General features: G+C 48.7%; 1 protein-coding gene and 1 long non-coding RNA gene across 15 annotated transcripts in view; both read right to left on the bottom strand.

Moving 5' to 3' along the window:
- Window positions 1-6,527, bottom strand: part of MEGF11 (multiple EGF like domains 11) — a 380,942-nt gene extending 374,415 nt beyond the window's left edge. For all 13 annotated transcript variants that reach the window (XR_005018567.1, XR_005018568.1, XM_036841304.1 and 10 more), the window contains exon 1: window positions 6,366-6,527. The gene's annotated coding sequence lies outside the window, so the exon portion shown is untranslated. The remainder of the gene's footprint in view (window positions 1-6,365) is intronic.
- Window positions 6,528-13,086: 6,559 nt separating this feature from the next.
- LOC118890234 overlaps window positions 13,087-15,335 on the bottom strand; it is a 34,889-nt gene continuing 32,640 nt past the window's right edge. Inside the window, exons 3-5 of one of the 2 annotated variants that reach the window (XR_005018707.1) lie at window positions 14,969-15,239; window positions 13,551-13,786; window positions 13,087-13,468 (exon numbers count right to left, since the gene is read on the bottom strand). This is a non-coding gene — a long non-coding RNA (uncharacterized LOC118890234). Of the gene's footprint in view, window positions 13,787-14,968; window positions 15,240-15,335 lie in introns of both variants that reach the window. The other variant, XR_005018705.1, reaches the window with a different exon arrangement.

Below are 15,335 nucleotides of genomic sequence, written 5' to 3'. Positions count from 1 at the left end.
ATTGCGGAGACTTACGAGGGTCAATGTGAGGAGTTTGGGCTTCACCCAGTGAATACTATGGGGAAAAATGTAAGGTAAAAACGACATTTTAGGATGACTTGAAGGAGGGAGATAGGGGCTGGGAAATGGCACCTCAGGCAACATAATGTGTCTACAGCACGGATTCTAGGCTCATTGCCGCCTCTGCACTAGAATTACAGACGATCCTATTTGCAGAGCCCCATAGACTGCTCCTGTAGGAGATATACATCCCTATGACCCCCAGGTACTATGCCTTGGGGCTGGGAGATCAGAGCAGGAGGCCAGTGCCATCACCCAGCACGAGGTGGAAAGAACCTGTACAAAGGGGAAGTCTCATGCCAGAAAGGAGGACTTATATTCAAGAAACATAATGAAAACAAAAGAAAGTCGGTGCTTGAATACAGGAAATAGAGGAAGGAGGCAAAAGTGTTGCTAAGGTTTTGAGCCCAAGCATCTGGGAAGACGGTGTTGCCAACCACAAGAATGAAGAATCCAGAAGGGCAGATGGCTTGAGAAGTGGGAAGACATTAGATTTCATTCTAGGCTTATAGACTTTATAATGGCAGCCAAACATCATCATCATCATCATATCATCTAATTAGCAACTGAAGATAAGATACAGGATCTCATCTTGGCCTAACGGTCCCATTTTACCACTGAGAAAAGAAAAGCAAGAGGCAGCAAGCTGGGCAGAAGGAGCTCATAACCCATCCATACTAAGATGCTGGAGTTCCCATATGCACTATGAACAACCTCCTCCAGGAAGTCTTCCCTAACTACTGTGGCTCCCACTGATGTCATGCTCCTACTACCATGGTTGGTCTGCAAGCCATAATTATTTGTTTACTCTCTGGGTGTGTTCTCTGATTATTTGATAGTCTACATGGTCTAGTCCTCACATGTCTCCTGCACTAGATTATAATCCTTTGATGTCAGAGATCAAATCTTCAAATAATGTACTTCTTCCATACTAATCAAGTGCAATTATTGAGTTAATTCAGATTTATCTGCCCAATAAATCCCTATTGCCCAGATGAGTAAACTGAGGCACAAAGAAGTGAAATACTTTGCTCAGGGTCACAGGGCTAAAAAGGAGTACAGAAAATTCAAACCCAGGTCTTAAACTCTAGAGCAGATATTGTTGATTGCTCCTTTCTTCTTTCCAAAAGCCTCCTAATTTCTTTCCTCTCTGAGGCTCAACACACAAATCAAGATTATTCTAGACCAATTAGGATGGTCTCCCTCCTTTGCCTGTGGCTGGCTTATGCATGGACATGTGACTCACAATTCCAGCCAATTGGACAATTGGAGGGAAAGTCTGCTGAGCCTTCTGGTAAAGGTTCCCCTCCTGCCTTTTCTGCCTCTGCACATTGTAAAGGTGTAATACGTGGATCTGTTACAGCCATCTTGTGACCTTGAGACCAAGAAAAGATGAAAAGAATCTGGACCTTTGATGATGCTGTTGAACCACTGAAAGAACTAAGCTTGGGGCAGACAGCCCACACCTGTTGTACTGGGAGATACTAAGTTCCTTATTGTTTCAGCCAGTTGTGTTCAGGTTTTTTGCTACTTGCAGCCCTGACTGATACCCACTCCAGTCAAGGGCTCTTGTCACTACAGGTACTGAGCCAAGCATTATGGGAGATATACAACAAGTAAAAGTCCTGGTCCCTGCCCTCATTGTTCCTTTCCCAAGATTAGGCATTCGATAAGTATTCAATCTGTCTCTGATTCATTGATTCTCCCTTTGCTCATCAGTTACAAAGGATATATTCCCTGAAGGCATCTTTCTTCCCTTTACTCAGCCTCACTGATTATCTCTAAATTTCAGCCTCACGTTTGGACTGTGGTCTCAACATTACCGACCAGGTCCTTCCCCATCACCAGGCACCACCTCTAAGGATCAAGCTAAAAGCAAGGGACTCACGCTTAGCCCAGAGAGACCATCAGCGAAACTCCACATTCCTAAATATTTGTTCTTTGAAATGTCTTTCTCAATTAGATCTCACCCAAATGTTTGAGAGTCAGGCTGAATTCCAACTTCCTGCTCCAGAACAGATATGTTGAGCCTGCATAATTACTGCAGCCAGCTTTATTTGCTATAAAAACATGGATTTTTTTGCTCCTTCTCGACAGAAAAATAATAAATAGAATCCAGATGAAAAATACCAGCATTTAGTAGAACAACTCTTTTATGGTTCTTTTCTTTTGGGTCTAATTAACACTTTGGGGATAAAATGTGTTTTTACATTTACCCAACCAGCTAAGGTGAGACACAAACTCTCCTTTCCTCCTGCTGAGATACAGCTTCACATCAGAAACACAGGTGAAAACAGACAGACAGTTTCAAAACATTTTGAAATGTTCCACAAACAGATCTGTATACCTGTGAGGTGGACTTCCTCCAATCCCTCTCTGTTTACACTGTTCAATTTTTTTCTCTGTCCCTTAAGAACACATTACATAGTTGCTGTCAAATGAAACACAGATAGTCCCATTAGCCAGAGAAGCAATCTCTCTTTCTTTCTTTTAAATGAAGAAGACATGCCTTTTAGGACAATGACCAGCCGGGCCATGAAAGTTTCATGAGGGGCTCTTGGAGTGGATGACACCTTTACAATTATAACAGTGCTATAATAAACCCCCGCAGAGCCACAGGGCATGGAGTCTACATCCAACACATGACACCTATTTATTCCCTAATTATATTGCAATATATTCTCTCTGTATGTGTACTGATGAAGATAAAATATTCTTTTAATTCTTTGGCCTCCTGGAAGGTAAGGGAGAGGGGATCATGCATAGGCAAATTCCAGGAGTTCCTAGAGCTCAATCACAGCCTTTGTTCCAGGTTCCCTCATCGCATAATCTCAAGAAAATCACTCACTTTCCCTTGTTCTAACACAGTGGTTCTCTCATTGCGGGTCCTCCCGGGGCCAAGAGCATTAGCATCACCTGGGAACTTGTTAAAAATTCAAATTACTGGGCCCACTCCGGACCCTTTGAATCAAAAATTCTGGGGGTGGAGCACAGCAATCTGTGTTTAAACAAGCCTTCCACATGGAAGTCTGAGAAGCACTGGTCTACAAAACAGGAAGGAAAGAGCATTATTTTAAATTGAATCAGGGATCAGGGATACCTGGAATCTACAGGGCCTGGGCTCCTTTCTGAATAGCTGTCTCAATCTGCAGAGTCAGGGCTCCATTTACCCATCTGTATACAATGGGGCTACAGCGTTCACCAAGAAGCTGTGGATGCTGGAATTTAACAGGTACATGGTTACCTGGCACCAGTCTCTATGGATAGCAAGATCACAGTTGCCAATACTCACCAGCTCCCTCCCGCAATACTCTGACTGGCAGAAGCTCTGCAGAGTGGTCCTCCAATGCCATATCTAAGGTCATCATTGCAGCTGCCTCTGGGTTACCCTTGGCAACCAGGAGCCGGGGTCATGGAAGCCCACAGAATCTCCAAATCTCATAGTCAGTAGCTTCAAGCCTTTTCACCTCGGAGCCTTGAACCACTAGAGGGGAGGCTCAGGATTATTTCTGTTACATTGTCCCATTTCAGCACTTCCTCAGACATCTTTCGTGTGTTTGCCTCCACTCTACTAGACTTTAGGCCTGTGGAGGATGCCGCCTAGAATGTCAGCATCATGAGCTATGGGGCTCTGACTGACTGGCTCATGGCCGTCTCCCAAGGCCTAGGCCAGTGCCTGGCACAAAGCAGGAGCTCAAGAACTGTTTGTTGACTAAATATTCCTAGCACGTTAAATGCCCTGACCATACTAAGTCCAACTGTAGGCCCCAAACCTTCAAGTATCTAAAAGTTATGTTTGGAAAGGGGCAAAGAAACTATTTGAAACCCCAGGCAAGAAGGAGAAAAGGGAAAAGGAGAAGCAAGAGCCTGAATAGTTCCCAGCTGGAGCCACAACCCTTGGCTCATAGAGTGCTGACTTTCTAGCCAATTTCTCACCCTGAATTAGGAACTAGAAGACCTCTGGGCCAGGGTTGGTTTTTTTGTTTTGGGGTGTTTTTTTGGTTTTTGGTTTTGTTTTGTTTTGTTGTTTTGTTTTTTGATATTAGGATCCTTGTGCAGGGAGGGGCCGGAGCTGAAGGGTGATCAGGCACTGACCACAGCTTCTGAGCTTGAGTTCTAAGCAGCTGGGTCTTCTAGCTGCCCTAATGCTTCTCACTCAAAGGCCAAATTCTCATTGGTGCTGACTCTACTGTCTTTTGACCAGACACTTAAGGAGAGCTTTTCTACCCTCTTAGGACTCAAGCCTCATGCCCCATGATCCTTCTCCCTCAATTAGAAATCTACCCAAGACTCAATTCCAAATCATCCCTTCTCCAGGTACTATCCCTAATCCTGCCCCCTCCAAACAGTGATTTCACCTGGGAAGCCTTCCTTGACTACGAAACAGTGGCTGCTCTTTCCCTGTGGACTGCACTTTATGGGGCTGGGCCGAGTCTTAAGGGTTCCTTTACCCCCAGACTTCAGTGCAGGGGCAGGACAGATATGCAACCAACTGTCACCTAAGTGATTTGTCCTGGGGGATGATCACAGCACAGCACCTGGCAAGCGACCAGTCCTCTACCTCTAACCTCACACACACCCAGTCCTGCAGCCTCCAAAAGCCTTAACAGTGGCCTGGCTGGGAACACTTGCCCTGGGCTGAGAAAGTGGTAAGGACAGCACAGAGTACTAGAAAAAAAGCCCTGAACTAGGAGTCAGGAGACCTGGTTTACATTCCCTCACACCCTTAACTAGCTCTAAGCGAATCCTTTCACTTCTCTGTGCCTCCGTTTGCTGATCTGTGAGTTGGGAGGAAGAGGTGGAGACTGCAGTCGTGGACCTGGAATTTCTAGCGGCTTAAACAGCATATGATCTACGGAGAGAGCTGGTGCGTGATGTGCAACCAGGGAAAAACCCGCCAAAGCAGCTGAAGATCCAGTGTCTGTAGACGGTCGATTCGAAGCCCGGCGGGGACCCCGCCCAGCTGGCAGGGGACAAGGGCTGAGGGACCCTCTCCGCAAAGCCCCCAGCTCTCGGTCCCACTAAACCTGCTCTAAACCCTTCAAAAGAACCTCTCCAACAGCACTCCAACAAAGAGGGCTGCGAAGCCAGGGTCCCGCGACCTCCGCGGAAGCCGCACGGGGTTAAGTCCGGCCTCCCGGACTCCGGGAACGAGAGGACACGTGCCCCCCGGCAGGCTCCGAAAGCCCCGGCCAGCCTTCGCTTGCCGACACCCCTACTTTCCCGGCAGAGCGTGTAAGGGGCGCTGATGCTCGCGCACGAGTACCATGGCCTGAGCGAGCAAACCACCTAAAGGCCTCCTCCAACCTCCTGGAGGCCTTGCTCTTTGCGTCCCCGGTGGGGGGGGGGGAGGGGGTAGGTCGGTACGGAGCGGGAGATCATGAAGCAGAGCCACCCTGGTTCCGGTCGGGTGACGGCTCCGTCCCACTCACAGACCCTGACTCCCGCGAGGAACGATTTTGCGTATTTTTCGTCGTATTTTTTCAAACAAATAAGGAAAATCAAGCGCAGGAGGAAGGCGGCTGCGTTCTGCTGCTCCAAAGGACCACAACCACGACCTGCCCCACCTCCAACACCACCGCCCAGGGCTAGGCGAGAAGTTGGGAACTTCGGAACCGCGCTCCAGGCGCGCACTGGGAGTCACTAGCTTCTCTTAACTTCGGGAGCTGCGGTCGCCGCCGAGGGCAGGAGGGACGTCCGGGGAGTCGACTCGGACTTCCCCGAAGAGTCGGGACGACTGGATGAGAAAGACAGGAAGGGGGTATACGTTCCGTTTCGCGCCTCCAAGAAGCAAAAGTGCACATGGTACCGCCCGGGGCTCAGAGGCAGCTAGGCGCACCGCTGGCCACCTCGGGGGACCTGGCCGCGCCTCGCAGGCTCTACGCCCGGACCCCGGCTCTCCCGGGCGTCTCGGGGCGGCTCGGGGGCGGGAGTGCCCAGACTCAGAGGAGGGCAGGCGCCCTCCCTGGGACAACCGCGCCGCGCCGCGCCGCTGCGCTCGGGTTTTCCCTCGCCGCGGGCGCTGCGTCCGGACTGAGGCCAGGGAGTCCGCGCCTGCCCACGCCGGGGCGCTCCACATCCTGCCCGGACCCCTGGCGTTCTACCGGCACTCACCTCCTCCCGCGCCAAAATCGGCTTCCGCAGCCCGGACCTCGGCAGGGCAGCGGGAATCCACGGGGCTGGTGTAAAGTTAGTCGCGGGGATGCAAAGACCTTTCCCCGGGATCAAAACCCCCAAACCCCGTCCCCCTGTGCCCACAGCGCTCCGAGGCTCCGCATCCTTGCAGTCCCCGCCCAGCCACCTACCTGCTTCGCGGCCCGCCCGGGGCTCAGTCGGCCAGTCGCGGTCCTGTCCTCCGGAGCCTGAGCCGCGCCAGAGCGCCGGACCAGGAGCCGGAACAGCGGGCAGCCCAGAGCCGGGCGGCGGGCGGCGGGCACCGCGAGAGAGTGAGCGAGCCGGCGCGCGGCTGAAGCCGCGGATGCTGCCGCTACCGCCGCCGCCGCCGCCGCCGCCGCCGAGCCAGCCCCCACCCGCTTCGTCCCTCGGCCCCTCCCTCTCTCCTTCCCTCCCAGTCTCCCTCCTCCCTGCTCGTGGCTCCCTCCCTCCGTTCTCTCCCCCCACCCACCGCCTCTTTTTTTTCTCCTTCTCCCTCTTCGGTCCTTTCAGACCCTGCTTTCTCGCTCTCGCTCATTTGTTCTTTTTCCTCTTTCCGTGTCTCCCTCCAGCCTTCCTTTGGTTTCCTTTTTCTCTGAACCTTTCCCAGTCTCTCTTCTCACCCCCCTCCACCACCACCCCCCAACTTTACGTTCTTTCCCTCGTCTCTCTCCGTTTCCTCCTTTCTCTCTCCTGCCCCTCTCTATCTCTTTTTGCTGTTTTCTCCTCCTTTTAACCTTCTCCTGTCTCTGCCCTCCTCTCTCATCCCTACTCCCCCTCTCCCTCGGGTGGGTCAGAGTGGCCTGCGTTCCGCCCCCTTCTCCCAGCTCCGGTCGGGGGATCCCCCCCGGGGGTCAGGAGGGCCGCGGGAGCCCCCGGGCCGTGCTGGTAACAGGCTGAGGAAGGAGAGAGAGGGATAAGCCAGGGCTGGAGACGAGGGCTTGAGAAACAGCTGGGCAGGCGGCGGGCAAGAAGGCCCGGAACTCAGACTGTCAGGCCTCTAGGCCAGCTGAGCCATGTCGGGTAAGCCAGGCCGGGTAAGATGAGGAAACTGAGGCCCTGAGAGAAGAGAGCAGGGACTTGCTTGCTGAGGTCTACTCCAGAGGCAAGGCCTAGACCATCACTGCTCCTCGCAGCCTGGGAAGGACTCCTCCGCTGACAGAGGCCCATCCACTCCTTCCAGCCTCTCTGCCTGGCTTAAGCCCCAAGCTCCCAGGGCCACCAGGACGAAGCCTTCTCCCTCCAACGGCACCTTACGCCACTCCACTGCCCGCACAATGTTCTTAGGGGGTCTGAGCCAGGCAGAAGGGAGGACCTGGCTTGGAAGTGACAAAGGGAACCCCTTCTTCCCACCCCCACTCCTCCAAGCAATGAGAGACTTACCGACTACTGCGTATCAGGGATGGAGTAGTAGCAGGGTGCTTTGCTTGTGTGGTTTGTCTCCTTTTCTCCTTGAACTACAATGAGAGCAGGAAGGCCCAGACTTGGAAAAGGTGCTGTACACACCTCAGGAGAATAATTATTTTGTGAATAAAGCACACACATTGTCTGAGGCTTTGGGAAATGCATGTCTGTACATGTGTCTGAGCACCTAGCCCTCTCAGTTCAACCATTGATAGTGGACTTCATTCTGGGTCTGATGGGGCAAGTCTCACCCCTAGAAGCTTTTCCTGGCACTTCCCCATTTCAGCCCAGTGGGATCCAGAGGAGAGGTGTAGGGTTCCGGTTCCCATGGACCCCGTTCTGCAGCTCTGCTTTGTCAAGACAGGATCATGATTCTCCTAGTTTCATCCCTAATTGCCGGGGCCAGACTTTGTTCCCCTTCAGTACTGTCCCTTCTGTGGTACCAACCAGAAGCAGACCCTCCATCCAGCCCCTGGGTAGAAACTTACCTTGGGATATTGACAAAACCCCACACAAATATCACATCGAGTTACCTGCCTTGGGACATCAAATCAAATAAATAAACCCATGCCTTGGCCTCCGTTGTTCACACCGCACAACCAGAAGAAGGGTCTGGTCAGGGCTGGGACTGGGTTGAAGCCAGTGAGACACACCTAGGGCACAAAATTCAAGGAGGTGCTCACTCTCTGGGTCATGCAGTCAAATCTTAGAGCTATCACCAACCATCTGTGTCACCTTGGTCCACCACTGCCCCTCTCTGGCCTTTCGTCTTCCCACCTGACTCTGAAGAGGCTAAAATAGATGTTCTCTAAGGGTTTCTCCAGCTCTCAGGCAATGCAGTTTGTGGGTATCAGAGACGCCAAAGGTTAAGAGAATGGGTTCTAACTTTCTTGGTTTGTATTCCTGCTCCACCACTTACTAATTATGACACTGGACAGCCACTTAACCTCTCCAACTTCAGTTTCCCTATCAGTAAGATGGGAATGATAACATTACTGTGAGCCCTGTGGGGAAATATTACACGTAGTAGCACGGGATAACTGTTAGCAACTAATATAATACAAGATAGGTTTTTGAATATCTTTTCTTCATCCTCACATTCCCTTTTGGATTATGAGTTGCAACTCCCACCTTCTCAAACTTCAGTTCTAACAGGTTCGGGGAGGTGGGCAGTTCTTCCTGGATAGCCATTGCCCCCCACTCAACAAGCAAATGCATGGGAAGCAACCCACTTCCCTGTCTCTCTCTCACACACTCCCATGCTGCCAGGTGTGAACTGCGTGGCTGAGTGTTGCTGGCCCCCTCCACGCGGGGCTGAGGATTGCCTCGTTTTCTGCCATACTCTAAAAAGCCACACGGATCTATAAAGCTACACCTTCTCCACCCAGCTGGCAGGCCTCCAAGGACACATGTCCCAACAGAGCCAGGAACACTTTTAGCAAACATCTCTGAGGGTCAGCTCCAGGTCACGCTGGAGCCCGCCATCCATCATTCGTTTGCCAGTCCCTGAGAGCCTGCTTATAGGAAGCACTGCTTTGCACATCCTATTGCTGTATAATGTTCAACCCAACTGCAACGAGTTTATTTTGGAGTTATGACAACATCTAGGACCGCTCTACTCATCTGAAGGCATGACTGGAGACTAAAGTCCACTATTCTAAGCTATAAGCCCTGCTCTCTGAAAGCTTACACTCTAACCAGGCAAGAAGACATTAAAACAGAGGAGTCGAGTGAGATGATTGAGAGCAGGCGCCCTGGAAGCATCTGTTTGAGTTCAAATCCTGGCCCCGTCACTTGTTAGCTATGTGACCTTGAGCGGGTGACTTAATTTATGCCTCTGTGTTCCCATCTGCAAAATGGGAAAAATAATGAGGTAAGCACTGCTATCATCCCCATCTCACAGAGGAGGAAACCAAGGCTCACAGAGAATTCCCTGGCTGAGGGTCACACAGAAAGTAAGTAGAGCCCAAGCAGAATTAACTTCATAGCCCTTGCTCCCACCCTCTACCTTCTCCTCTCAGCCTCTCTAATGCTTCTTTCTACCGGGCTCCAGAATATATCTTCTCCAGGGGGGTGGCATCTGAAACCCAGTTCCATTTCCACCTCTACACACTTCAGCCTGGACAGGGGTGGGAGATGAGGAGGCCAAAACTCTGGTGACCAAGGTAGGAGGACCACCTCCTTCTCAGAAGTAAATTGTCAGAAGGCTAGGATGCTGGGCAGAATGTCCAGGCTCAGACCATGATAGTCCACACGTTTTCCTTGCTCAAGTGTGCAGGAAATTCCCTTCGTTTTCCTTCCCTCTCTCTCCTTTCCCTTTTGAGGGATCCCCTTTTCCCCTCCATCTTCCTGCAGAGCTCTGGCTCAAAGTCCCAGGGAAGAACATCCAACACACACCAGGGATGGCTGGAATCTGTGAGTGGTGGAAAGATTTTTGGAACTTGTAGGGTCTTTTAAACTCCTCAAGGGACACCTGACATATTAGAGCACTTGAGAAAATGTCTATCTTTCCACCAGACTCTAAGATTTGGGGTCTTATTTACCTACATGTCTATTACAAAGCCTCACATTGGGCCTTGCCTTGTAAAAAGAATAAGTAAAATATTTACTATTTATTAATAAGGCCTATACATGATCTCATTTAAAACTCCCAACAATGCTTTACAGCAGGCATTATTATCCCCCTTTCCAAAAGGGTTAACTGAGGGTCCAAGAGGTAACTTACCCAAGGCCACATAGCTAGAAAGTGACAAAACCCAAATTTGAACTGCAGCCTTTTCAAAGCTCTGTCCTCGATGCTATAGTGTCTCTCACTGCAGGGCTGGGACTAGGGTAAGGCAAGCAAAGGGCCAACTCTACCCTTGCACAACCCTGAGAAAAAGCCATCTTTGGATAGTTCCAAAGAATTAGAGGGGACTGTGGGATCCCTGGGTCCTAGCCATTGACAAGGTGCAAAGAAGAAACTGTGTAGCAGGCAGAATCTAAGGCAACTCACCAGTGCTATATCTGCTCACATAACACACACTGACACAGTACACCCAGCACATCCTCAAATATGCCCACACACAACAACCCTGCCCAGGACACAAATTTCTAAGAGATAACAACCCAACACTCCTACATATACACCAACACAGCCCAAAAAATGCCTACATGCGCGTATAATACAATTCCTGCACTCACTTAAAGACAGGGGAGGGAGACGGAGAATCAGGAAAAACTCAAGTGGAATGACTCTTTCACAAGCTTTTTATGAACCCACAACCACCAATCGAAGTCTTGATTAACTTGGTTGTATTTATTAAATCATGTTCAATATTTAATAACTTTGAATATGGGTTGAATATTTAATGAGATTGGTTGAGATCTATTTACGCATAAACGTCAGAAGTGCCAATCGCTTTGAATCGAGAGTTGAGTTTGTGAATCGTTCTCAGAGGCTAGTGCTGGAGATCTCTGAATTCTACATTTCATGGGTTTCTTGAACGTATAGGTTATCATCATGAAATTGTTACACTATTTGTTACGATGCTCCACTATTATAGATTATTATACAGTCCCAAGAAATGTGGCATTTAGACACCAAATTTTCTTGCATCCAGGCAAACTCGGATTGGGCCTCTTGTTCCCTTTCCTCCATGTTTACCAGCAAAAGAGACCAAATATGACGCTGTGAAATGCATCTTGTCTCAAGCCCTTAGTCCTTCCACAGGCACAAGATGATCTGGGAGCAATTTATGTGGCATACTTTGCCCAAGACCAATTTGTCCAAGAGAGGAAACTCTGCTTTGTGCAATGGAGACAAGCAACATGAATTTCTGATTCTTTTTTATTGCAGTAAAAGGATCGGATGCAAAAGGAGGCCTTCTGAGGCATCATGGAGATTCGGGAAAAATCCTCGGAGGATTTGAGATTCTGGAAATCAATGAATGAACTTAATATACCCATATGTGCAGATTTTACATAAGTTACAGTTATATCATGGATGCTATGTGGGTAAAAAGTCATTATAAAATGTGGTTTGTTAGGGGCCAAATTTAAATCATTGGAAATAGCTCCTATACCACAGCAGTCTGCAGCCCAGCAGGATATAAACTGCTTACAAAAGGGAGCAAATGCATCCTTCATCAAATAACTCATCTCATCCACACACCCTTGTCATATTCTGATTTGCTTTGATTTGGGGTCCAAAGTAAATATAAATAAATGCTCCCAAAAGAATAGTAATGACAATAAAACCATTTGGTGGAGAGTAAACCTCTGACTCAAGTCAATGTCGGCATATTTCTTCGATACTACAGCATTTTAAAATTTTATTTGCAACAGATAATTGGGGAAACTATACCTCTAAACACATCCCCCCCTCTCCCCATCTTCAATAATCTGTCAACCATTACATCCTACCTGGTAGCCGCACCAGTTTACCTGCATGTCCTGAAGTCAATACAGTGTTCTGGGCCCCCTGATTTTACTTCTGCTGTTTTCGGAACCTGAACGCCCTTCCCATCTTCTCTCAAGCTTGGCAAACTCCAGTCTCATCCTTTAAAAGTCTGCTCATTGACAAGGCCTTCCTTGGCCCCCTCACCCTACCTGTTTACCTACTTCAATTAGCACTTTTCTCACTGTCATTTGACAGTGGTGAACTGAATGATGAATTCCATAAAGTCATTTCAATATCTCCAGTGTCCTGCACAGTGCCTAGCCATGTTGGATGGATGGATGCATGGATGCCTGGATGGTAAAACTTGGATGGATGCATGGATGGGTGAATGGCTGGTTGAACTTGGAAATAAAGGCATTTTTTTTAAAAAAATAAATTTATTTATTTATTTATTTTTTATTTTTGGCTGTGTTGCGTCTTTGTTGCTGTGCGTGGGCTTTCTCTAGTTGCAGCGAGCAGGGGCTACTCTTCACTGTGGTGCGCGGGCTTCTCCTTGTCATGGCTTCTCCTGTTTCGGAGCTCGGGCTCTAGGTGCACAGGCTTCAGTAGTTAGGGCACGTGGGCTCAGTAGTTGTGGCTTGCGGGCTCTAGAGCGCAGGCTCAGTAGTTGTGGTGCACGGGCTTAGTTGCTCCGCAGCATGTGGGATGTTCCCGGGCCAGGGTTCGAACCCGTGTCCCTTGCATTGGCAGGCAGATTCTTTTTTTTTTTTTTAAAGAAATTCACGTTCTTTTATTTATTTATTTATTTATTAATGACTGTGTTGGGTCTTCGTTTCTGTGTGAGGGCTTTCTCTAGTTGTGGCAAGTGGGGACCACTCTTCATCGCGGTGCGCGGGCCTCTCACCATCGCGGCCTCTCTTGTTGCGGAGCACAGGCTCCAGACGCGCAGGCTCAGTAATTGTGGCTTACGGGCCCAGTTGCTCCGTGGCATGTGGGATCTTCCCAGACCAGGGCTCGAACCCGTGTCCCCTGCATTGGCAGGCAGATTCTCAACCACTGCGCCACCAGGGAAGCCCGGCAGGCAGATTCTTAACCACTGCGCCACCAGGGAAGCCCAGGCACATGGTTTTACTTGTGACATTTTGTCCTTTGACTTAAATTGAGCAGGGTGTTGGTATAGGAACCATCTTACTTTCCAGGAAGTTCATAATGCCACTCATTCTTAGGCTGAAGTCAAAGCTCAGAGGGATTAGCCACTCCTTTATTTTACAGATAAAGTCATCACCCTCATGTTTTCATTCAACAAACATTTATGAGGTTCTCACTATGTACCAGGCTCTCCACTCACAGCCTTGAGTCAAAATCCAATTACTGAATCAACCCAAGGGGATTTCTAGGAGTACACAGGGTCCAGGAGCAGCCTCTTTTCTCCAGCAGTGTTGGCAGTCTCCCTGCAGCAACCAAGAGCCTCTGGGGGAAGCAGAAGAATCTCCTCCTCAGGACGGGGTCGGGGACTCCTGCCCAGTGGTAGTTTGATTTGGCAAATCCTTACCTTTTTATGTGCCTCAGGTCCTTTGTGGAAGTAGGTAGGGTATCAACTCAACTCTTCCACGTAAAACAAACTGTCCTCCTCCTCTTCAGCTTCCTCCACCATCACTCCGTGCTCTGCACTGGGTCCTCCAGCAATGCTGAAAGGCCTGTGGCCCCTGTGTCCAGTAGAACACAAGGTCAGCCAGGAAAGGGACTTTGTTTTGTTTGCCACCATATATCCAGCACCTAGAACGACACCTGGAACATAATAGGCCATCAGTGAATGTTGATGGGATGAATTCCTGAACAAGATGTCATACCTTTATCTTTCCTAGTGACACCTCCTCTGTTTGGAATGTCCTTCCATCTTTCTTCAGCCTAACTCTTCTCATCCAGCAAGGCAACTCGGGCATGACCTTCTCTAGGAAGTCTTCCTTGAAACACCTGGGCTGGATGGAACACCCTTCCTCTGGGATTCCTGGCACCGTGTACATAGGCCTGTCTTATCACTAAACTCAGCATGCTGCATTTATCTGTTGTGTGTCTGCTTTCCATACTGGACTTTGAGATTGTGAAGACAGGAACCATATGCTATTCATCTTCATACCCTCAGCTCCGTGGCAAAGTGTCTGAAAGCACTCTATAAAGATTTGTCAGGTTGAACTAAACAACCCCCCACAAACGGCTGCAGATTGGGTCATACCAAATGTGATTGCTGATTCATTTGGTCATTTGGCAAATACTGATTGAAGGCCTACAATGTGCCAAGCACCATCTAGGTACTGGAGAGCCAGCACTGAGCAAACAGACAAAAATAATGATAATGATAGTGCTCGTCAATTAGGCACAACCCAGATACTTTACCAGGCTAGTTAAGTGGTATGTGGAGTTAATATGAAGCCTGTTTTAAATTTCAGCTTTAACCATAATATTATTTAAGTTTAGGCAGGAAATTCAGGCCCTAATAACTCAATTGTCTCTCTTTCCTGGGCTTCCGTGTCCCCACCCATATAATGAACACATTCTGTAGTCTCCCATGAGATATTCTGATATATGTTATACAGGGTCCACTGAAATTCCTGCACATTTTAAAATCTCAATTAATTTGCCTGGAAATGATTTGCAAATAGCAGTAAGTATTCAAGGCCTAGAAGACGCTCCACAATAACACAAAATGCATGTGTACTTAAGATCCCATGGTAAATAAAAATTAAAATCCAATCAACTTCAATTCAGTTGAAATTCAATTTGCCTTTAAATTCCATTCATGGCTTTCTTTGATCAAACCCACTACCTATGCTACATTTAACAAACTTTTATTGAGTCCTTGTATTGTGTCAGGCACTGTAGTAGGCGCTAAAGAAAACCAAGATTAATAAGACATGATCTTGACCTTCATAGAGCTCCCAGTTTAGTGGGAGAGGCTGAAACACACCTTACCTTCTGTAACACATGAGATAGAGATATTCTGCAACCCAGGTACACAGGAGCCCAGAGGACAAACATATGCATCTTGCCTGGGGAGGTTATCTGGGAAGGTTTGGGGGAAGTGGTGAGCCTAAGCCGAGCCTAAATCCATGAGTAGAGTTTGATAAACAGTGAAGAGAATGGAAAGGACAGGCTAGAGAGAGAAGTGACATGGGCACAGTGATGGAAGGCATTCGTGCGGTCATGAAGGATTGCTTGTCGTAGGCAGCTGGAGCAAACGCAACTGCAGGGGAAAGGAGAGGAGAGAAAAAGGTGGGGAAGGTGAGACAGGATCTGATATGACCAATAATAAGTTAGAATTTTATTCTGGAGATAATGG

This window comes from Balaenoptera musculus, chromosome 2 (assembly GCF_009873245.2).
Source record: "Balaenoptera musculus isolate JJ_BM4_2016_0621 chromosome 2, mBalMus1.pri.v3, whole genome shotgun sequence".
In the NCBI taxonomy this organism is placed as follows: domain Eukaryota; kingdom Metazoa; phylum Chordata; class Mammalia; order Artiodactyla; family Balaenopteridae; genus Balaenoptera; species Balaenoptera musculus.
The sequence above is the reverse complement of the archived record's forward strand: the minus strand, read 5'-3'. Positions and strand labels throughout refer to the sequence as shown.